At 42.2% G+C, this 23,088-nt stretch overlaps 1 protein-coding gene across 3 annotated transcripts in view; it reads left to right on the top strand.

Annotated features, from left to right (window-relative positions):
• The window catches only part of LRRC4C (leucine rich repeat containing 4C), a 1,242,711-nt gene that overhangs the window by 112,502 nt on the left and 1,107,121 nt on the right, over window positions 1–23,088 (top strand). The window contains exon 2 of one of the 3 annotated variants that reach the window (XM_077463214.1): window positions 8,662–8,818. The exons of the other annotated variants lie outside the window; for them this stretch is intronic. The gene's annotated coding sequence lies outside the window, so the exon portion shown is untranslated. The remainder of the gene's footprint in view (window positions 1–8,661; window positions 8,819–23,088) is intronic. 3 annotated transcript variants of the gene reach the window in all.

Raw genomic sequence — 23,088 nt, 5'->3', positions numbered from 1 at the left:
TGTTTACTATGGTGTTGTTTACCGAAAGAACCTTTGCTTTACAAAGTAAGCATTCTTCATCCAGGGATTATTTTATTTTCAGAGCTGGAATTTGTGCAGTCTGCCTCTCAAAGGTCTAATGATCTGGTCAAGAAGAAAGCAGCATTTTTCACAGCTGTGGACCGAAAGAAAATGTGATGATTTTCTGCACAGATGCAACAAGCCTTGAGGCTTTCTGAGAAGGATCTCATCAAACACGCTGCCCAGAATATCTATGGAGGCGTTCTGGCTCTAGAATTATTGTCGTGGAGGATTCTAAGAGAAAATTTATGCTTTTCCCTTTTCTAACATCAGTCCTTGGGTGACAAATTTCCGACCCTCTGCCTCGGCCATGGCATGAGCGGCAGCTTTAACAGTTTTTCAAGGACTAGATATCTGTACCATTCTTTGCAGATACTGGATATTGATGGCCAAAGAATGGAATACAAAAGGAGGGGAAACAAAAAGATACAAAACATGTTTCTACAGGTGCTAATAGGCTTTATCATTAGTTTACAGACATTTATAGCACCATTCATAGCAGTGTTTCTTTTAAGGGCACCTGCCTAACCATCTGCAGAGCAATATAAAAAAAAAAAAAAAATATATATATATATATATATATATATATATATATATATATATATATATATATATAGCACTGACCCCCGAAGGAGCAGCTGGTTTTGATGGGCTTACCGTTACCTTCTCCACCTTGTGCTTGTCTAGGGGTTTCCCAAGGTTGATGGCCCAATAAACTGTAGAGACCGATACTTGAATCTCTTTAGGAATTTTTATTTGCAAAACTCTGAACAGAACTCAGTCTCTCAGTTGGGAATAGAGGATATGGGTAGTAAAGCTCAGGTACTCTTGGAACTGCTGACACTTGAAATATCTCTCTCTAGGTGATCCAGGGAATAGCCATTCACAACTGGATATTTCAACTACCGGACAAATCCCTTTTTGGGGAATTTAGCAACCGACGGGTGATTTAAGTATAGCAAAGTCGCTTTGAACTTTAGAATAGAACAGAAAGTCTCTCACAGAAACTTAGTTGTAACTGAAGGATGAAATTAGGAACTTTCTTACGGTACCAGTATCTTGCAGGCAGTCCGGCGATACCGTGAGAATGCGGATTCACTTTCCTTTCCAGCTTAGCTTCCAGGCTCCTACCGAGCAGCCAACCTTGTGCATGGCCCTCTTCTGAAGAGTCCTCCCCTGGTTGCGTTTTCAGTTGCTGGGCCTCTCCAAACCCGAGACTGCACCAGACCACCTTGGAACCCTCCTTCCAGTTACTGTGCCTCGGGCTAGCCAGCCCCGAGACTCGGAAATGGATGGATCCGCACCCCAGGCCATGAGGGTCTCTGGGGGCTGGTCAGGAGGACCAGGACCAGGGAGTCAGAACAAACTTCTGGACTGGAACCTCGAATCACGTGATCTTAGCACCTTAAGAACCCTTTCCCTGAATATACAGCGAGACAACGCACCCACCGATTGGCCCCGGGAGAGATTGGTACCCAATGCATCCAACCATACTGCGTTCCAATGCCCGCCAAAGGTGACACCCACACCTATGACCAGGCAGAACATAATACAGTCCAGCCAAACTGATACTGAGACCATAATTTACTGAAATTAACCCTAAAATCCAACTGGGGTCTTAGGAAAACGAAATTGACAAAAACATAGCGCGTGCTATTCAGGAGCCCAGCGCTACAGCTATATATATATATATATATATATATATATATATATATATACACAGTGTCTCACAAAAGTGAGTACACCCCTCACATTTTGTAAATATTTTATTATATAATTTCATGCGACAACACTGAAGAAATTACTCTTTGCTACAATGTAAAGTAGTGAGTGTACAGCTTGTATAACTGTGTAAATTTGCTGTCCCCTCAAAATAACTCAACATACAGCCATTAATGTCTAAACTGCTGGCAAAAAAAGTGAGTACACCCCTAAGTGAAAGTTTCCAAATTGGATCCAATGTGACTATATGTTATGTAGTCACCATTATTTTCCAGCACTGCCTTAACCCTCTTGGGCATGGAATTCACCAGAGCTTCACAGGTCACCACTGGAGTCATCTTCCACTCCTCCATGATGACATCACGGAGCTGGTGGATGTTAGAGCCCTTGCACTCCTCCACCATAAGTTTGAGGATGCCCCACAGATGCTCAATAGGGTTTAGGTCTGGAGACATGCTTGGACAGTCCACCACCTTTACCCTCAGCTTCTTTAGCAAGGAAGTGGTCATCTTGGAGGTGTGTTTGGGGTCATTATCATGTTTGAATACTGCCCTGCGGCCCAGTCTCGGAAGGAAGGGGATCATTCTCTGCTTCCGTATGTCACAGTACATGTTGGCATTCATGGTTCCCTCAATGAACTGTAGCTCCCCAGTGCCGGCAGCACTCATGCAGTCCCAGACCATGACACTCCCACCACCATGCTTTACTGTAGGCAAGACACACTTGTCTTTGTACTCCTCACCCGGTTGCCTCCACACAAGCTTGACACCATCTGAACCAAATAAGTTTATCTTAGTCTCATCAGACCACAGGACATGGTTCCAGTAATCCATGTCTTCAGTCTGCTTGTCTTCAGAAAACTGTTTAAGATGCTATACATGCAATACTATACATATTACAGGTTGCTTACTGTGTCTTTTTCTTGGCCAGGCATTTTATTTGTTACCATCATCTGAGGCTGTTTACAGTATTTCACGGGGAATATGCGAGGGTTTACAACCACTTTAAATTTAAGTCTCATTCTTGTTTTATCTGATAAAGGGTCCTCATAATACCTATACTAGTTCTTGTATTTCTTATTTTCCCTATTTTCCCATATTGCTATTATCCAAGGGTGTCTAAATGACATGCTGTAGGTATGTTTCCAAATCTGAATCACATAGACATATTTTCTAATGTGGACTTCCTCTAAATCAGGGGTAGGGAACCTATGGCTCTCGAGCCAGATGTGGCTCTTTTGATGGCTGCATCTGGCTCCCACCTCTCAATCCGTAGATTGCATGGTGTGCCGATCCGTGGATTAAGCCCATAGGAAAGGCCGCAGCTTCGGCCTAGCTCCGGAGCTGCGGCCATCTTGGTACACCCGGCAGCGGCCTAGGTGAGCGGCACGCTGACGTCATCATCACCCATCTCAACTGCTCGTGGATCTGCCTGCCTGTGTAGTGGTAAGCGAGCAGACAATCGTAGGGGAGATGTGGATATTACAGTGGGGGAGATGACGTGGATATTACAGTTATAATTGAAATTAGTCGATTAATCGATTAGAAAAAAAAATAGTTTTAAACATATTGTATGGCTCTCGCGGGACTACATTTTAAAATATGTGGCGTTCATGGCTCTCTCAGCCAAAAAGGTTCCCTACCCCTGTTCTAAATGCTCTTTCATGAGTTTACTCAAAACACTTAGCTACTAATACTACTAATCAACCTAAAAATGTCTTACCGCCTAAAGAAGAACTCCAGCATGCCTAAACTATGCAACAACTCCCCCTTCATACCTTGTGGTCATTTACACTCTTCTTAAAAATAAAATGCAAATACCTTTAAAGACACTCTAAAACTGCAGTTACATGATCATTGGGAGAAAATTTACCAAAGAGAGGCGCTACAGTATGTGGCATGCTCACACTATAGGTCACATGATTCTGTTCTCTCTAGCAGTCAACAGTTTTTGGGTGGGTGGGAGGCGCTCATCAGCAAAGTGTAGTGGAGTGACTCCTTTCTAAAGTCACTGCGGGCTAGAATGCTGCAAGGAACTGATGTCAAATTGAAACTTTGGCCCCTGACATAATTTTAAAAGACTTTTTTAAATGCTCACATCAGGGAACACTGGGGGCAGAAAAAAGCAGAAAACTATAACAACAAAAATGGACACTACATTTAGCTTGATGGAAAAGCCACAAAAGTTTATATATATATATATATATATATATATATATATATATATATATATATATATATATATATATATATATATATATATATATATATATATATATATATATATATATATATATATATATATATATATATAGTAACTATTGTATATTGTTTTATATGTTGTTTACAATATGCCTACAATTTTTGCTTACAAATAACTATTTATTGCACAATAAAAAAAGCACTTTGAGTTGTGCAAGGCAGTAGTCCTCAACCTCAGTCCTCAAGTATCCCCAACAGGCCATGTTTTGGGAATTTCTCTTATGCCACGTACTCACGATCAAACAATCCGGTGGAAAAGTCCGGCGGACTTAGTCCGCCGGACAATCCTCCCATGTGTAGACTCCGACTGACTTTTTTTTACTAAGATTGGAGTTTTGCACACCAATCTGTCTGCCGGACTCGCATTTCGGCGGACAGTACGGCCGTGTGTGTGCCATTCTGCGTACTTTTGAAATGAACGGACGTTTCCCGCCCGGAGAAAAGTCCGCTCATTTTGAGCGCGTCTCCAGGTAGCCCGGGATCAGCGAAGGAGGCGTCGCTGGCCCCGTCACCTGGTATGGACTTAAAGGGGAATCCCCACGCCGGAAAAATGGCGTGGGGGTCCCCCCCTAGGTCCATATCAGACCCTTATCCGAGCATGCTACCCGGCCGGCCAGGAAAGGGGGTGGGGACGAGCGAGCGCCCCCTCCTGAGCCGTACCGTGTCCACCGCAAAAGTGCCGTGTGTTGGCAGGTAGCTCGTTCGGAAAGTCCAGCGGACAGTCCAGCGGACAGTCCGCCAGACTAAGTCCGCCGGATAGTCTGATGCGTGTGTACGCGGCATTAGATGAAATAGCTGTCCAAAATATCAAACCATTGACTCTGATTTAAAGCACCTGTGCAAGATAAAGAAAAACCTGCAAACATGGCCTGTTGGGGGTACTTGAGGACTGAGGTTGAGAACCACTAAGGGGTCATAGCAGTAGCAATCCACCTTCGCCTTGTCTGACTACAGTGCCTGGATAAAGCTTTCCAATAAGCGATGGTTTACCCTCAACGCATTCACTACTGTGTGTAAATGCTAGCATGAGCTATTGAGCACTGAAAACCTGTATTTTTATAAGTACATATTTGCTCATTATAGTATTTGCTTATTGTTGCTTTGTTACACATGGTTTGTTTTACTGCTGTCATGCCATTTTTGCCACCCAGTACGTTGTGAAAGGACTATTTTACAGTCAAACTGGAAGGGAAAGCAAGGGGAAGAAACTGCATTAACCGTGTTACATTTATAATTGTTCCTGTGTTAATATCAGGTTAGCCTTTTAGTTGTTGAAGCTGTTTAATGAGTACTTCCCTTGCAGGGAGTGGCTTGATTGTTGGGTCCTCCTATGGCTTCCAGTGGTGACTCTTCCGTAAATGGACCCAACATCTCACCAACACACCAATAGAGATCAAAATGGGCTTTAGTTATGCTTCCATAACTGGACCCAACAACTCAAAAACAAACCAGTAGAGATCAAAATAGCCCATTTCGATTTCTACTGATGTGTTGGTGAGTTGTTGGGTCCAGTTATGGAAGAGTCACTACTGGAAGCCTTAGGAGGACCCAACAATCCAGCCACTCCCTAGAGCAGTGATGGTGAACCTTGGCACCCCAGATGTTTTGGAACTACATTTCCCATGAAGCTCATGCTCTCTGCAGTGTAGTTGAGCATCATGGGAAATGTAGTTCCAAAACATCTGGAGTGCCAAGGTTTGCCATCACTGCCCTAGAGAGTCATCGCTACATTTTAACTAAAGGTGCAGATTCAAAAAGATTGAAACTAACTTTGAAATGATATTATCATGAAAAAGCTTATATGAGATTGTTGTGAGTGAGTTTATATCTACTGTTCCACATATTCCTGCTTTGTATGCATATACACAACACATATAAATGCAAGCATATAGAGCTCACACATTCTTGAAAACATATAGTGAAATACAAACATATTAAAACTCAGACATCTACCCATCGATCATGCAGAACTAGGCAGTCTCCATTCTTTATAAGCATGCCAACACATCTTTCTGTAAGGACTTTTGTTCAACAAACCGTCTATTTTCTCAGGAAAAAAAAAGGACAGTTAATGCTGAGCGAGCGTCTGATCCAGTCTGAATTATATTCCAATCACACGACATAAATGTGCAAGAGTGAAGGGCACTCCAGTGACAAGGCTGCTGGGAATGTTTATCTGACACTGCATTACCATTTTGAAGGAGGAAGCGGTTCATGTTATGGCAATCATAATTTGGGAAGGCTTCTTTAGAGTCAAGAGCGTCTTTTTGTGTTTTTAATCCCAAATAATAGTTCATATTGGTTAGAATTATGTGTCCTCTTAAAAGCAAATCTTTATGTTTATGTCCATGCATTTGCCTAAAGGAATAGTCAAAATTGTGCAAAAATCTGGTATATGCAGCAGCAATAATGTATTAACAAAAAGGGCATTTATTACATTTTTGGATTGAGGCCTGCAGAGCATTTTGAGTACAAGGCAAAGGTTCTTGCATTGTTTACCACAGCCCCAAGTCTGTATAAAGGTAAAGATCACCTGGAAGATGGAGGAAATACTAAATAGATTACAAATTTGGTGATATCACCACTCTGCTCCTGATGTGTTTTGCTGACCGCCTATGCTGCAGTTTCATTGAAATTAAATGAATTAAAGTAATTTAAACAATAGCAAGCACCTACAGTACGAAGAACTCATATAAGGTGGCCCTATAGGGAGGTTCTGCAACCAAGATTCATGTTACACCTTAAATCAGCTTTTTAACTTGCAGAAACTCTCAAAATAACATTTTGCTTTCAGGGAACCCTCGGTAACTATATCTGCAGCTCACTATACATTAGTGCGATGGTTAGTAGTGTAGCGGCCATAACCCGTTGCAGGGCGGCCTTGACTGGATGGGCTTAACGATTACTTTCTCCTGGCCTGCTCCTCCACATCTAGGGGTTCCCAGGGTTGATACCCAACGACTTGTACACTGACACAGATGAAGTCCTTTTTAAAAGGTTTATTTTGCAGTAGAACTTTCACAAACACAGTCTCTTTAGGGAACAGAGGGCACGGGTGAAGAACTCAGGTACCTTGAACTGCAAGTTTAACACAGTCTCTATTTCCACCCAGAGAGTAGCCACCTGAAACCAACACATTGGTGGCAGCCCTGCAGCACCAGTCCTCCTATCTCTCTTTCCCCTCCCATCGACTTCCAGTGCTTTTAATTATATTGGTAGAGGGATGCTTTAATTGAGAGACAGACTGACCTGGGGAAATTATACTGAGGACAAACTAACCTAGGGGGTGATGTACTGGGGGACAGACTGACCAGGGAGGGATTATACTGGAGGATAGACTGACCAAGGGAGGCTGTACTGGAGTACAGACTGACCTGACGGGGAAGGGGATTGCACTAGGGGACCTTGGATCTCCAATTATTAACATAATTTGCCCACATCCACTGTTTGTCATGGGACGACACATGTGCCGCAATGCTAAAAGGTGTCCCAGGTCTTTTACAATCCTATGGTGTATAATGCAAAAAAGTAGAAAAATTGCTGTGTGCCTCTAAAGTGTTCAGGTTTGGCTTGAGGAAAGGGTGGCAAACATTGGCACCATCCATCAGACTTGTGGTGGCCCTTCACCTTGCATTTGGACAGGTCCCCATCATTTCTAATGGTGGGTCTACCCCAAATGTTCTCCTGTGTTACCACCCTGTCACATGGATATCCAAATTAGGCTATAAGTGGCTGTTCCAACTCACATTTTGCAGGCATGGTCCACTTTTGTTAGTATCAGGAAAGCCCCATTGAGAAATGCCATTGTTGGAGTGCATACAGACAGGCTGCAAAGACGTTGCAGGAAATCAGTAGCACTAATGCCACATACAAACAATCAGAATTCTGATTGGAAAAAGCTCTGATGGTTTTCCCGTCGGAATTCCGAAAGGAATTCCGCTCAAACTGTCTTGCCTGCACACGGTCACACCAAATTCCGACCGCCAAGAACACAGTGACGTACAACATGTACGACGGGACTAGTAAAAGGAAGTTCAATACCTAGTAGCCAATAGCTTCCATCTCGTAGTTGAATCTGAGCATGCGTGAGTTTTTGCGCGTCAGAATTGCATACACATGGAGCCTACACACGGTCACATTTTCCAATGAAAAGCTCTCATTGGTCTTTTGCTGGCCGAAATTCTGATCATGTGTACGTGGCATAAGACATAACAAAGAATAAAATAAAGATGAAAACAAGTATTTTATTACAAAAGAAAACAATTAAATATCATATAGATGTATTTTAAGGCATAGTAGCAACAAAAAAAAAAAACATTAGAACTTTAGCTGGAGGACTGTGCAGAAATCCATTTACTGCCTTGCGCCCTGACTCGCCTTCTGAAGCTAGGCACATTCATTTCTTAGAGATTATATATTGCTGGGAAGCTACAGACAAGGATTTCTCTATCGTCCTGTTTGAAAAAAAAAAACACAATTTTTTTGTGCCCTTGTAATAAAATGGCACGGAGCCCATTGTTCTGGGCGTTTGGCTGACTTTGCTACCAAACTGTTGAAGCACAGTGCTGTGATTGTGTTTGCTATTTACAAAGTGGTCCTGTTTGCTTTGTGTATACAGAATCGGCATGGAGTTTACCTTCCCAGATGCAGTGGAGCCAGGAAAATCACAGAGGTCAAAAAATAAGAACAGACACTCAATATTTGGAAGGGAAGTGCTGAATTGACGTGAGCAGCATGCAAATCACCGACTGAGTCTTTGAACGAGATGAGCGATGGTAAATCAAGCCTTCAAATGTATTGCACTGCACTGCTTTCACGTTAGTTCTGAATATCCATGCAAGCTCTGTATATACTGTATGTATATATATATATATATATATATATATATATATACACACACACACACACACACACACACACACACACACACACACACACACACACACACACACACACACACACACACACACACACACACATACACAAGAACCGAACAGTCATGTAAAAATAAAAATAAAAAACAGAGTGCACTGGATAGTGCAAGAAAAAACATTTTAATAACAGAAATTGCATTTACGTAACAGTGACTTGACCAGTGCACATTACCAGAAATAGCTCATCCAGGGGAATACCATGTCCCACCAGAAAATGTGAAGGCACTTTCACCAAGGAGTGGGCAGTAGGAGCGAAAGCATTCATAGATGGATAATCTGAAGTGGATGCTGCAGAAATCATAAGCAGGGCAACTACCTTAAAGTGATATTAAAGGCATTTTTTGGGGATTAAAATAAAATAAAATAAAAGTTATGCTTACCTGCTCTGTGCAACTATATTGCACAGAGCGGTCCCTTACCTCCTCTTCTGGAAGTCAGGCCCGCCAGCGCTGTCTACCTCTCCCTGCTCCGAGTGCCTCATTAGCTAGCCAGGTGCTATGGCCATGCTCCTATTCTCTCCTCACAGGAGTTTAAAGAGGTTGTAAGCCTCCAAAAAAAAAAAAAAAACCCTGCAAGACAAAGGCATAATGAGCTAGTATGCATTGCATATTAGCTCATTATGAAATACCTCAGAACGATGCCCTGAATCGTCGTCGGCACTCCAAGTACACGGCGGACATCTTCTAACGGAGTTACTTCCAGGTTCGCAGCTCCGGCGCTGTGATTGGCTGTGATTGGCCGGAGCCGCAATTATGTTACCCCCGTGCATGCCACCAGTCACGGCACGAGTCCTGAAAAAACGGCACCAGTGGCCCGTTTCTTCAGTGCGCATGCACCGATGACGTCGTCAACAGCACATATACTGAATATCTCCTAAACTGTGTAAGTTTAGGATATATTCAAGGTACCTACAGTTAAGATTTGTTATAGGCTTACCTGTAGGTAACAGAGTTTACAACCACTTTAAAGCCTTGTACACACGATCGAATTGTCCAGCGCCGGACCGCATTACGCCGGACAATCCGATCTTGTGTACAAGGCTTAACTGATAGCAGCAAGAGCCTGTGGCTCCCTCAGCTCTCAGTGTCTTCTATGGGACTAGGAAGTGGGAGGAGTGGTGGCAGGAGTAAAGTAAGTGTTTTTGGAGGGGGTGGGTAAGACAGTTAGTGGAGCATTTTTTACCTTAACACAAAGTATAGAACATTTTTGACTTTAGAACCACTTTAACATCCTGACATGGAGCCAAATAGGGGATCTAGTCTGTATTAGGAGATACAATACGTTCACTAAACACAAATGTTTTTAGAGTCAGTTTCTAATAAAGGGGCATGGACCCCCCGAAACATGTTAGTTTGGAGGTACTCTATCACCTCATACAGACTTGGTCCCCTACTTGGCTCCATCTTCGGGAGTTACTGTAGTTGTCCTCATTATGGTTTCTTCAGAATCCACCTCAGATTATCCATCCATGATTGCTTTCTCTCCTACTGCCAACTACTCAGTGAAAGTTCATTCTCATCTGCTGACGGAACATGGTATTGCCCACAACACAAGCCCACAGCTACACATCCTAGCCACTGCACTAGTCTCTCTCTGGCACGTGTAATAGCTGCTGGCTTATGTTGCTGTGGACTTGTGTTTTTGGGAATAATGACACTCCTCTCCACCATTATTCAAAGCAAAGCAAGCCATCAGCTACTAACATAATCTCTCTCCCATGAATAGCTTCTAGATGATAGGAAGGTCTCTGTGTTTTCTTTTAAGTATGTAGAGGGTGTCAGAGAAGGCACAGGGCTTAAAAATTACATGGAGGATTGCAGAATGAAATGCAACCCTCAAGAGAGCGCAAGCCCACAACACAAGCCCACAGCTACACATCCTAGCCACTGCACTAGTCTCTCTCTCTGGCATGTGTAATAGCTGCTGGCTTGTGTTGCTGTGGACTTGTGTTTTTGGGAATAATGACACCCTTCTCCACCATCATTCAAAGCAAAGCAAGCCATCAGCTACTACCATAGTCTCTCTCCCATGAATAGCTGCTAGCTAATGGGAAGGTCTCTGTGTTTTCTTTTAAGTACGTAGAGGGTGGCAGAGAAGGCACGGGGATGAAAAATTGCATGGAGGATTGCAGAATGAAATGCAACCCTCTAGAGAGCGCAAGCCCACAACACAAGCCCACAGCTACACATCCTAGCCACTGCACTAGTCTCTCCCTCTGGCATGTGTAATAGCTGCTGCCTTGTGTTGCTGTGGACTTGTGTTTTTGGGAATAATGACACCCTTCTCCACCATCATTCAAAGCAAAGCAAGCCATCAGCTACTAACATAGTCTCTCTCCCATGAATAGCTGCTAGCTGATGGGAAGGTCTCTGTGTTTTCTTTTAAGTGCGTAGAAGGTGGCAGAGAAGGCATGGGGATGAAAAATTGCATGGAAGGTTGCAGAATGAAATGCAGTGGCTTCAGTGCTGGCTGTAACTCCTCTACAGAAATACTCATAAATTGGGCTTCAACCTGGGTTGGAGTTACAGCACAGCAATGACAGAAATAAAATAGGATAATTTTTCTGAACCACTTGGGAAGTGCACTGGGTCCCCAGCATGCAACTTTTTCTTTAAGTAGGGCTCACAGAGGGCATCTGGAGGAAAACCACCTCTTCTTACCAGTCATTCTGTGTTGTGTAATCTCTCTTTTGCTTTTGTGCATATACCTCTTGCAAGAGGCAGCAGTGTGCGTAAAACAGAGACGGGGATAGTCTATATCTGAATGATCAAGTTGGCTTGAGGGCGTTGTGAACGAGTTGTGAACACAGAATGTTCCAGAATCATAGGCTAAGGGTCATGTGTTTCTAGAATACTAGGTTACCAGTGACCAAGTGGGGTTTACTGATGTTGCCAAGAGAAAAATAAAAATTCTGGGCATTCAGACGATCTACGTTCAGATATTCACTGTCACGGGAGTGTACTTTTAAATCATTTTCACCTGCCAACATTCCTTTCGTTCTTATTGTCCTCCTCGAAATTTGACGTCAATGTATCAAACTCTGATATATATCACTGATTTAAAGCATGAATTATGGTCGACGAGCATTAGCATATGTGACATATCATCCAGCTGACACAGTGTATAAATTACTTCAGTCTGTAAAAATCATTGTAGCCCGAGCATGCCAAACACCATCCAATAAAAGATAGACAGAAAGATAGTCAATTAACCAACTCAGCCATATTGGGGAATAAATTTATTAAGGACAATATATACTTAGGTATCAATCAATGTTATCTATAACTTAAAGTGTTAATGTCATCTATAACTTAAATTATAGATTTCAGAACATTCATTCAATTTCTAAAGATCAGTGGGGTCCAATCGACATTTTCTTTCAAGTCTAGTATTAAGAAAATTCAAAGAATCAGGATGGATTATTTTTTTCTAACAAACGCAATTCTATCTGTGAATGTGGCTTCCGTGCAGGAAAAATCGTATATATATATTGTAATGAAGCATGTTTAATGCATCTGGGATAACATTCAATTACAGGTGTAGATGAAATTTTAATGGTTTTCAAACACAATTAGTTTACTTAAATTGTTACTAAACCCAGGAGCCTGCATTCACTATATCTGGTCTCCCACAGTGCACAGAACATGGAAATGCAATCATTTTAGTAAATTGAAACTGCTAAATACCTTTTCTTATCAGCAGTATATAGCAGCTTTGTGACTTCTATCAGCGTCCAGCTGAACACTGGTTAAAGCTTGTAGAAGGAGTTTCCATTCTACTCTGACTGTCCTATGAGGCTGCATGCCCCCTGACTTTCTGTCTGGACAGTGCTGATTGGCTCTGTGCTGATCATATGAACCTTGAATTGGACTTCATTATGCAATGCATAAATATTTTTATCCTGACATCTAGTGACATCCAGTGTACCTTTAACCACTTCAGCCCAGAAGATTTGGCTGCTGAATGACCAGGCCATTTATTGTGATTCGGCACTGCGTTGCTTTAAGTGACAATTGCGCGGTCATGCAACGCTGCACCAAAACAAAATTGACGTCCTTTTTTTTCCCACAAATAGAGCATTCTTTTGGGGGGTTTTTAATCGCCTCTGCGGTTTTCATTTTTTGCGCTATAAGCAAAAAAAGAGCGACAATTTTGAAAAGAAAAACAATATTTTGTATTTTTTGCTATCATAAATATTCCCATTTTTTTTAAAAAAGGCTATTTTTTTCTCATTTTAGGCTGATATGTATTCTTCTACATATTTTTGGTAAAAAAAAAAAATCACAATAAGCATATATTGATTGGTTTGCGCAAAAGTTATAGCGTCTACAAAATAGGGGATAGATTTATGGCATTTTAGCAGTTTAAGCGGTTAATTTGTTTATTGTATTTCTGAAGTGGTACATTTCAGTTTACCTATTGGTTTACGTTAATTGGTTTGGTCCATAGTGGACCCTTCTCTTCTTCCTTGTGTTCCTTCAGTTGGTTTCCAGTTTTTATGCTGGGCACAAGTTGCCCACATACAGGTTGCAATATTATTACAAATTATATATCTCAAAAATAAAAATAAAATGGTTACATATTGGGGTTAATGTATTAAAATTAAAGAGTACAAAATATGATGCAACTGTACAAAAAAAAACAGCTTCCAAGTTTTTTTTTTTTTTGTCAAAGCTTAATTGAACAAACTGAATTTATCATTCACAGCTACACCATATTTTGTACTCTTCAGTTTTAATTATGCAGGCCATACATGGGTCGAATTCTGAACAAATTTTCTTTCAAAAATTAGAAATGTGTAATTGGATGGTGCCACCATTGATTTCGAAATTTGACCAACCAAGCCTTTAATTTCACCTCATGTTGCTACAGAAAAGACAGAAAATCGGCCATTATTGCAGCCCACTAATGGTGTGAAATTCGAATAAAAATTCATAATTACAATTTTCGAAAGAAAACTTATTCGGAACTGGCTTTAATCTACTCCTTTAAAAAGAAGAAATCTACCACCCAGAGTGAGGGATATAAAGGAAAGAACTAGCTAGAAATCCATGGCAAAGACACAGGCAACTTCTGGTGGCCTGAAGTTTCAGTACATAGATCAGATAGCCTGAGTCTCCAGGCCAGATCCAGAGAGGTCCTATCTATGCTGGTCAACTTGGTCAGCATGGATGTGGAGCAAATTATTTTGAAAGAATGTGTAACAGAAAAAGGACTATATTTAGTAAAACAATACTTTTTCTTATTTGTGTTGAGCATATTCAGGACACAATTTTTCCACAAATGTGAGTGCCTTCACAGTCATATCTAAAAACCTAAAAAATGATCACATGATGGGGTTGACTTACTAAAACTGCAGAGTGCAACATCTAGGGAGAGCTCTGCATAGAAACCAATCAGTTTCCAAGTTATTTGTCAAAGCTTAGGGGGGAGATTTACTAAAACTGGTGCACACAGAATCGGGTGCCGCTGTGCATGGTAGCCAATCAGCTTCTAACTTCAGCTTGTTCAATTAAGCTTTGACAAAAAATGTTTCTATGCAGAGCTGCACCAGATTTTGCACTCTCCCGTTTCAGTAAATGCCCCCTTTAATTGAACAACCTGAAGTTATAATCTGATTGGCAACAATAACTAAGAATCAGCTGTAAAAGCAAAGGCGACTCCTGGTGGCCTGAAGATTCAGTATGTAGCTTCCCTTCAGTCTGGATTTCGTCCTCAACACCCCACAGAAACTGCTGTACTAAAACTAACAAACGATCTACTAATGGCCAAAACCAATCAACACTATTCTGTACTCCTACTCCTGGACCTCTCTGATGCCTTTGACACAGTTGACTATCCCCTCCTCCTCAAAAAATTCCACACCTTTGGTCTCCATGACTGTACTCTTCGCTGGTTCTCTTCCTACTTATCCAACCGCACCTTTAGCATTTTTTACAACTCTACTTTCTCCTCTCCTCTTCCTTTCTCTGTTGGGGTCCCCCAAGGCTCTGTTCTTGGACCTCTCCTATTTTAAATCTACACCTCCTCCCTGGGTCAGTTGATAGCCTCCCATGGCTTCCAATACCACCTCTATGCTGACGACGCCCAATTCTATTTCTCTACCTCTCAGCTCACTCCCTCTGTCTCCTCATGTATCACTAATTTGCTATCAGATACATCAGTCTCGATGTCACACCACTTCCTCAAACTCAATCTATCCAAAACCAAACGTATAATTTTTTCCTCCCTAATATGCCCCTTCCTCTTCCCCTGATCTCTCTGTCAAAATCGATGGCACAACTATAAGCCCATCCCCACATGCCAAGGTCCTAGGGGTAGTCCTGGACTCTGAACTCTCCTTTAAGCACCACGTCCAACCACTGTCCAAATCCTGCCGCCTCAACCTCCGCAACATCTTAATTCACTCGCTGGTCATCTCTCGCCTCGACTACTGCAACTCCCTTCTCATTGGCTTATCTCTACATAGTCTATCCCTTCTTCAGTCCATCATGAATGCTGCTGCCAGACTCATCCACCTTACCAAGCTCTGTGTCTATTACCTCTCTCTTTCAATCCCACCACTGGCTTCCGCTCACCCAACAAATTCAATTAAAAATACTAACAACTACTTACAAAGCCATCCACAACTCGGCCCCCAGCTACATCACTAGCCTAGTCTTTAAATACCAACCTACTTGTTCTCTTCGTTCCTCTCAAGACCTCCTGCTCTCTATCTCCCTCGCCACCTCCTCCCATATCCGCCTCCAGGACTTTTTCAAAGCCTCTCCAATCCTATGGAACTCCTTACCCCAATCTGTCTGCTTATCTTCTACTTTATTAGCTTTTAGACGATCCCTGAAAACCCTTCTCTTCAAAGAAGTCTATCCTACCCACACCTAACAACTGTTTTCTTTTCATTTTCTCCATCAGCTCACCCCCCACAGTTATTACCTTTTGTTTGCACTTGACCCTCCCTTTTAGATTGTAAGCTCTAACAAACAGGGCCCTCTGATCTCTCCTGTATTGATTTGTATTGTAAGTGTACTGTCTGCCCCCATGTTGTAAAGCACTGCGCGAACTGTTGGCGCTATATAAATCCTGTATAATAATAATAATAATGTAGATCAATTACCCGGAGTCTCCAGCCAAAATCCAGAGAGTTCCTATCTATTCTGGTCAACTTAATTGTCACGGATGTGGATCAAAATATTAAAGGGGTTGTAAAGGTTAGTTGTTTATTTTCTAAATAGGTTCTTTTAAGCTAGTACATTGTTAGTTCACTTACCTTTTCCTTCCATTTCCCTTCTAAATGTTTTTTTTCTTTTTCTGAATTTCTCACTTCCTGTTCCTCCTCAGTAAACTGTTCTGGCTGACTAAACACCGCTCGGATGATGGTGTGAAGTTTACTGAGGAGAAACAGGAAGTGAGAAATTCAGACAAAGAAAAAAAACAGTTAAAAGGGAAATCGAAGGAAAAGGTAAGTGAACCAACAATGCACTAGCTTAAAGGAACCTATTTAGAAAATAAAAAAACAAAGCTTTACAACCCCTTTAAGGATTGTGCAAGAGAAAAAGGACATAATTTTGTATTATCTTTACACGAGGACCACATTCTGGACGCAATATTTTTCACAAATATGAGTGCATTCACATATATCTAAAAAACGTAAAAAAAAAATGATTGAATATTGTCCTTTAAGAAGAAGGCAGAACCTGCGGGAGATAAAGGAAAGAACTAGCTAGGAACAAAAGCTTTTTCTACTGTCAGTAATTATGAAATAACAGACTGGATCTCCCAGTGATGTTGCTGAGTATTAGTCTGGGTCAATTGCAGGATTAACCTGTTGTGATGTAGTGAAAGTACCTCGTCTGTGTGTCTGCTATTCCTCTTTTTTGACGCCTTTCCAGCCAGGGTCTTGTTAGACTTTAATAACACAAAATACAGTGAAGTTGATTTATTAAGTTCAAAATCTGGCGCAACTGCGCACAGAAACCAATCAGCTTCTAACTTCAGCTTGTCCAATTAAGCTTCAACAAAAAACTGGAAGCCTATTGGTTTCTATCTACAGCTGCACCGGATTTTGCACCTTCCAGTTTTAGTAAATCAACCCCAATGTTTCAAATGTACTTATTTAGCAACCAATCAAGAACATGACACCTTTAGGTGGATGGAAGCTGGATTTAGGTGGATCTCAGCTTTGTTGAGATGGTCAGGTTAGCTTCCATCTTGGGGAACTGTCAAGGTTTGATCGCCGTATATTGTTAGCTACTACCAAAAACTTGGGGCACAGTAATGCAGCATCCTGGTTTTAGCAGGGGACTAGAAAAGACGTCTTCTGTCTATTTTTCAGTTATAAATAAAATGTATAATGAACAGTAGAGCAGTGCGGTCAAGTAACTGTTGGTACATTAAAGCGTAACTTCAGTAATTTTTTTTCAACTTTCCATCTATTAAATCTTCTGCCCTTGTTGTTTTAACTTTGCATAGTAAAACATTTTTTTTTCTGCCAGTAAATACCTTTTACAGCCCACTTCCTCTTTCTTGTATGGTCATTAGCCTAGGATTATGACATCACGCACAGCTCTCTCCCTCTCCTGAGAGTTATCCAGGAAGGGAAGGGGGTTAGTCATAAAAGGGCCAATGAGAGCTGCAGAGCTGGAGGTGTGCATCTGTGTGTCTGTGTAAATCCAGGAAGTGAACAAATCATTGGTAAGACCTCATCTGGAATATGCCGTTCAGTTTTGGGCACCAGTTCTCAAAAAGGATATCGGGGAACTGGAGAAAGTGCAGAGAAGGGCAACCAAACTGATAAGAGGCATGAAGGAGCTCAGCTATGAGGAAAGAGGAACTGAATTTATTCACTCTTGATAAGAGGAGATTAAGGGGGGGATATGATCAACATGTACAAATATATAAGGGGTCCATATAGTGAACTTGGTGTTGTTATTCACTTTACAGTCAACAAAGAGGACAAGGGGGCACTCTTTACATCTAGAGGAAAAGTGATTTCATCTCCAAATACGGAAAGGTTTCTTTACAGTAAGAGCTGTGAAAATGTGGAATAGACTCTCTGCAGAGGTGGTTCTGGCCAGCTCAGTGGATTGCTTTAAGAAAGGCCTGGATTCTTTCCTAAGTGTACATAATATAACTGGATACTGACATTTATAGGTAAAGTTGATCCGAGAAAAATCTGATTGCCTCTCGGGGGATCAGGAAAGAATTTTTTCCCCTGCTTTAGCAAATTGGATCATGCTCTGCTGGAGTTTTTTGCCTTCCTCTAGATCAACTGTGGGTATAGAATTGGGTATATGGGATTGTATGATATTATTATTATTTTTTTTTATTTTTTGTTTGTGTTTGAACTTGATGGGCTTGTGTCTTTTTTCAACCTGACTAACTATGTAACTATGTAACTATGTAACTATGTAACAGGCAGCAGCTTCAGCTGCCCACAGTTAAAATGGTTGCAGCCAGATTCAGTGACAGGAGATTTCTGCAGCATATTTGGCAGCAAGTACAGAATCACAGTATTTTTAAAATAATATGCTATGTGGTTGGCGGGAAGCATTAGAATGGCAAAGATGTTTTTATTACACATTATGTGAGCAGACTGAAGTTCCCTCTTTAAGGCACTTTGTACTTCTATGACAAAGCAATACAGATATGCAGAAATTATAAGTAGCAGTGTGTTTGAGGAGTGCTAATAGACCCCGAGTGTCTCCATTTGGAGGACCTGTCACCTGTCCATGCTGCCACGTAACTTGTTAGCTTGTTAGCCCTCCATGTTAGCAATACAGTTTAAAACGAGAAGTTTAACAAGGAAAAAAAAAAAAAAAAGAATGATATAAAATAAATAAGAATAATTAAAACTTATTTTAAACACCCTTGTCATCCCCAATATAAAAAGTTCAGCATCAGTTGTGTTACACATGTGAGATATCATTGTGAAAGTCAGTGTGAGAGCAATAATTCCAGGGCCATAACTCAGAGTTAACTCTAAACTGATAACCTGTAAAGGTTTTTAAAGCATTTTTTTGTTTTTTGTTAATTTCTTTTTTTTTTTTTTTTTTTTTTTTTGTGATTTCTTGGGCATGCACAATTTCATGGCTTGACATGTTTGGTATCAATTTACTCAACACAACCCAATCTTTTATATTTTACTGATAAATTGGATCTAATATTGGGGTTGGTTTACTAAAATTGGAAAGTGCAAAATCTAGTGCAGCTGTGCATAGTAGCCAATCAGCTTCTAACTTCAGCAGGTTCAATTAAGCTTTGCTGGAAGCTGATTGGTTTCTATGCAGAGCTGCATCAGATTTTTCAGTCTCCAGTTTTATTAAATCCACTCCGTTGTGTTTGTTTGCACTGAAATTCATTTTAGTGTACAGGCATACCCCACTTTTAAGTACGCAATGGGTTCTATTTACTAAAGCTGGAAAGTGCAAAATCAGGCTCCCTTCTGCATAGAAACCAATGAGCTTCTAACCCCAACTTATTCAATTAAGCTTTGATAATAAAACCTGGAAGCTCATTGGTTTCTATGCAGACGTGAGCCTGATTTCTCACTTTCCAGCTTTACTAAATAAACACCATTGCGTACTTAAAGAGGAAGTAAACCCTGATGGGTTTACTTCCTCTTTGTCTCTCTGCAAAGGTAAAGCATAATGGGCTACTATGCATCGCATAGTAGCCCATTATGTGTCACTTACCTGACACAGGAGCCAGCGAAGTCACCGCTGTCCCCTGTAGTCCGGAGCGTCCATCTTCTTCCGGGTATCGCTGCTCCGGCCACTCACAGCGCCGGAGCAGCGATGACGTCACTCTCGCGCATGCGCACGGGAGCCGCCACTAATGGCATATCGACATTAGCAGCGGCATGCCGCTAACGGCGATAGTGAACCTGTGCGCTGCTGTTTACGGCGCATGCGCCATAGACAGCTGTGACTGTCTCCTAGTAAATATCTCCTAAACCGTGTAGGTTTAGGAGATATTTCTTGGACCTACAGGTAAGCCTTAATCTAGGCTTACCTGTAGGTCAAAGTGGTTTGTAAGGGTTTACAACCACTTTAAAAGTGGTGTATGCCTGTATTCTTTCTTGAATATGCGCATTTCATAAATACCTGTCCAACTGTCGTTTTAAGATAAGATAAAAAAAATTGCAACTACCGCCATTTTATTCTCCAGGGTCTCTGCTTTCAAAAAATGTATACTTATTTGAGACTCAAGCCCCATACACATTATTAGATTTTCTGCTGATTTTTTCCTTCAGATTTACCAAAACCATATAATATGAGGTCAAACCTTAGGAGTTTCAATTTGTATGCAATAAGGCAGGCCCTTGCACTACATGGTTTTGGTAAATCTGAAGACAAAAAAATAAGCAGAAAATATGATAGTGTGTATGGGGCTTTACAGTAATTTATACCAAAAAATGCAGATTTAGCATGTGTACAAAAAAAATAAAAATTGCCCTGGTAGGCAAGTAGTTAAAGCAGAGGTCCACCCTAAAGTGGAACTTCCGCTCATCGGAACCCTCCCCCCCTCCGGCGCCACAATTGGCACCTTTCAGGGGGGAGGGGGTGCAGGTACCTGTACAGTACAGGTATCTGCACCCACTTCCGGGATAGCTCTCTGCGGAAAGGGGCGTAGATTACGCCCCTTTCCGAAAGTCCCCCGCTGCCTGCTGGGAAACACACGGATCCCAGAGGCAGCGGGTCCATCCTTATTGCGCAGCGCGACTCGCGCATGCGCAATAGGGAACCGGAAATTAAGCCGAAAGGCTCCACTTCCTGATTCACATACCCAAGATGGCGGCGGCAGCACCCAAAAGACGATCGAGAGATCGGCTTCGGGTGCCGACATCGCGGGCGCGCTGGACAGGTAAGTGTCACTATTTTAAAAGTAAGCAGCTGCAGTATTTGTAGCTGCTGGCTTTTAAAAAAAAAAACAAATGCGGAGTCCCGGCGGACTCCCGCTTTAAGGTAGGCTCAATATTTCCTTAATGATTTGCTAGTGCTGTCACAGGACAAATTTCTCTACTGCTGGCACCTATTCCACCTAAAATGTTTCACTTTGTAATAGCGAGAAGTTTCAAACCCTAAAACCGTGACTAATGACAGATCGACCTGTCAGCACTTAGCAAATATGGCTGCTCAGAGTTGGCATACTTGATAGGTAACTTCGGGACTCGGTAATGAATTTTAGAGCCATTATTGGATCCCTGTTCTGAAAAACTGAAACTTCCAACTCAAGGTTGAAATATTTTATTCAATTCTTTCTTATAAGTTGTGATCACAGGTTCCAAGAGACATCAATCTTTCCTTCATGCCAATGTGAAAGTATAGGGTCATTTCTATAAAAATGTTTTATCCAAGAAGTCCAGAAAACTATCGAGGCAAAAAATGAAAATGCCTTTCACCCAGGAGAATTGTAAAGAATTTCTCTTTAGGGAGATTGAACTTGGGTGACTGCACTTTATTTTACCTCGATGTGGTTTTTAGTAATAAAATATTATAAGACTTTGATATCCATTTTAAGTTTTGAGGACCACGTGTGGTTCTTTCACTTGTTGTGTGACCCTTGGACCCCAGTAGTCAGTAGAGAGAGTAGAATCACTGATTACTGATTGCAATAGAAGCAGCCTCCAAAAGTCTCAAGTGACCTCCCCAGTCTTTTAATGTCTTGTGCAGCATTTTTATGGTCTCCAACTAAACCTGTAGAACATCAATAATCTCTGATCATCTCATGGAGGATGTTCACTAGGGATGAGCTTCGTGTTCGAGTCGAACGCACGTTCGACTCGAACATTGGCCGTTCGGCCGTTCGGCGAATTCCGAACGTTTTGGCCGTTCGCGTCAAAATTCGAGTGACGCGCACGCGGACCACAATGCACTGCGTTGGCGCAGTGCATTGCTGCCCGATGATTGGCCAAGCATGCACTGTGACCCCGCATGCTTGGCCAATCGCAGCGCCGGCAGCGAGGAGAGCCATGATTGGCCACAGGCATCCTGCCTGTGGCCAATCATAGCTCAGGCTGTGTAGTGCACGCCCCACACTATATAAGGCCGCCTTTAAGGCGGCCTCCTGTAGTGTGTTACTTTGCATCTGAAGCAGTGGGTGTTCTGTGTACCTTCAACACAGTACACACCAATCGTTTTTGGCTGATTTCCTATCTTGCTGCTGTGTAGTGGTTGTTGTCTGTGCCCTGACTGCAGTATACACCACTATATTCACCTCACCTATATAGCTAGTGATCTAGCTTTAACCACTTAACAACTGCCCATTGCCGATTAACGGCTTCAGGGCGGTTGTTTAACTCAGAGAGGCCGTTAATTAACGGCCTCCCAGAATTCTGCTCTCGCGTGCCCCGAGGTGTGCGCACTCGAGAGCATCCGTGACCGCCGGGTCCATAGGACCCGGCGCATCACGGTAAACGGCCGCTCATAGCGGCCGTTTACCACGTGATTGCTCCGTCAAATGACGGAGTGATCACTTGGAAACAAACCGGCGTCATGTTATGACGCCTGTTCCTACCTCCCCTTTCTGTACCGATCGGTACAGCGGAGGGGAAAGAGATCGGTGTCAGCAGCGATGTGGGCTGCATCTGCAGTGCCCACATCGCTGCTCACCGAATTTAACCCCTCAATTCCCTGCCAATACTCTGCAATACCAGTGCATACTCTGCAGTACCCTGCCATTACTCTGCAGTGCAGTACCCCGCCATTACTCTGCAGTACCCCGCCATTACTCTGCAGTGCAGTACCCCGCCATTACTCTGCAGTGCAGTACCCCGCCATTACTCTGCAGTGCAGTACCCCGCCATTACTCTGCAGTGCAGTACCCTGCCATTACTCCCCAGTGCAGTACCCTGCTATTACTCTGTAGTACCCCGCCAATACCCCGCCAATACTCTGTAATACCCTGCCATAAATTGCCATACCCAGCCATACTCAGAGATACCCAGCCATACTCGGTGATACCCTGAAATACCCAGCCATAGACGCCCCCCCACCCCTCACCGCCCTCCGGTGCTTCTACCAACTCGCCAGTACGATCAAAGCCAGAATCTTTTTTTTATTTTTTATTTCAGGCTTCCCAGCCTAGAGGTGAGATGTGGGGTCATATTGACC

This window comes from Lithobates pipiens, unplaced genomic scaffold (genome assembly GCF_037356315.1).
Source record: "Lithobates pipiens isolate NorthernLeopardFrog02 unplaced genomic scaffold, aLitPip1_a1.2 Scaffold_10, whole genome shotgun sequence".
NCBI classification, from domain to species: Eukaryota; Metazoa; Chordata; class Amphibia; order Anura; family Ranidae; genus Lithobates; species Lithobates pipiens.
This window is presented reverse-complemented; position numbering and strand designations above follow the sequence as displayed.